Below are 2,108 nucleotides of genomic sequence, written 5' to 3' on the forward strand. Positions count from 1 at the left end.
TCGGATGCTTGATTCCGTTCTGGGAAGGACATGGCTTTTGTAGTTCGGACTGGACTGTTCCCATGGGGCACAGGGTCAGAGCTGATTTGCATATCGCCATTGTCTAACCCAGGGTGGTGTGGAGTGCAAAAAAACGATGGATTTGGGCCCAGATCTTTGGACTGGGTTGAATGTGTGACATTGATCCACATTCTGTCCATCACTTGTTTTGTTTGCACCTATATGCAAAGTGACACACTGATACAGATAGTTAAATATTTAAAAATGATTTGCTAACACATGTATTCACTAAGATACACTTAATAAGTCAGTTATACAATTAATTTTACCCAAAAAAAACATCAATTTAGACACTTATTTACCATTTATTCCACTATCAACCTTTAGTTATACATATAAAAAATACTTATTTTTCCGAACGACACACATTCACTGTATGATGTTATCAGTGATGTCATAAGTGATGTCATTTGAGATGTCATCAGTGATGTCACTGACCGTGTCATGAGTGATTTAGTATGTGAGGTCATCAGCAGTGCATTGCGGGCGCACGAGTTATAGTTAGCTGAACTAACTATAACGGGGAATTTCAATGGTTTTGTATGAGTGAAATGTCCAACTAACTGTAACATATGTGAAACCTATGTTTTTTTCAGTGAATTTGCAAGGTTTTTTAAATGCTAATTCCTAGCTATAACGTGTGTGAAACCTATGGTGTTTTCAGTGAGTATATATATAAATAGCACACACCTCCGATAGGAAAAGGAAAGAGGCCACACAGAGAAATCTTCGGGAGCCATTTAATAAAGACAGCAAAGCATTATGCATTTTAGCACTAATAGCCTTCCTCAGATGCTGCTGTTACCATGATGAAACTCCACCCAAGCCTTATAAGTGTCCTGCATTGCCCTCATTGGAAGGTAGGTTCCGACCCCAAATCACCTGATCTTTTTTTTTCACAGATGTAGTCCATAGTGCCACCTCATGTCCCTGCAAGCATTGTGCCCTATATATATTTACTGAAAAACCCATAAGTTTCAGGGACGTTATAGTGGTCAGAGACATCACTGATGACATCACATTATTTATGACATCATCCAGTGACTGTGTGTGTGTTTCTATAAAGTTTAAATATGTTTTATATATATGCCAAGGCATATTGAAGAATGAGTGGGCTTATAAGTGTCTGGGTGGAAGATTTCATAGGTGTGTGACTGACAGTATAAGTGAGTGATTACTTTTGTCTTACTGAATGCATGGGTTAGTGACTAAACTGTCTGTCTTTTGTTGTGTAAGCTGCTGCAAGGGTTGGGAGTCGCTACATAAGTGTCTAAATGTGTTATTTATTGGTTGGGTGAGTATCTGTATGGGTGCCTGAGTGTGTGACTGAGTGGGGGTTGTTTGACTTTCTGCATAGATGTGTGAGTGGGTGATTCACTGGGTGTATGGGTTCAAGAGTGCATGTGTAAATAGCTGTATGGGTGGGTGAGTGTGTGTATGGGTGTGTTGGTGAGTGAATGGATTTCTCAGTGGTATATGTGTAACTACATATGTGAAAGGCAGTATATGTGAGTGTTGGAGTATATAAATGACTATATGTGAGAGTGAGTGGTTGTGAGATTGGCTGTATGAATGAGTGTGTGCTTGTGTCAGTGATTGTATAAGAGAGTCAGTATATGTTAGTATCTGTATGAATAGATGAGGTAGTGAATTTGCTGTATAGGTGAGTAAATGGCAGTGTTATTGATTATTTACATGACTGGCTAGGTGTGTGAATAACTCTATGTATGAGTGGCAGTGTGTGAGTTTCTGTATAGGTGTATGAGTGCATATAATAGTGCTTTATTGATGAGTGACTGCATGTATGAGTGACTGTGTGGGTGAATTAATGGATTTGTGTGCATACCTAGGAATCAGTCAGTGGGTAAGTATCAAAGCTTATCTAAGGGTGTGAGGAGGGGCATAACATTATCACATGGATGATGTCATCGGTGATGTCATTTGAGATGTCATCAGTGATGTCATGAGTGATGTCACTGACCATGTCATGAGTGATGTAATATGTGAAATCATCAGCACTGCAATGCGGGGGCGCCAGTTATTCTTAG

This window comes from Lissotriton vulgaris, chromosome 4_1 (assembly GCF_964263255.1).
Source record: "Lissotriton vulgaris chromosome 4_1, aLisVul1.2, whole genome shotgun sequence".
NCBI classification, from domain to species: domain Eukaryota; kingdom Metazoa; phylum Chordata; class Amphibia; order Caudata; family Salamandridae; genus Lissotriton; species Lissotriton vulgaris.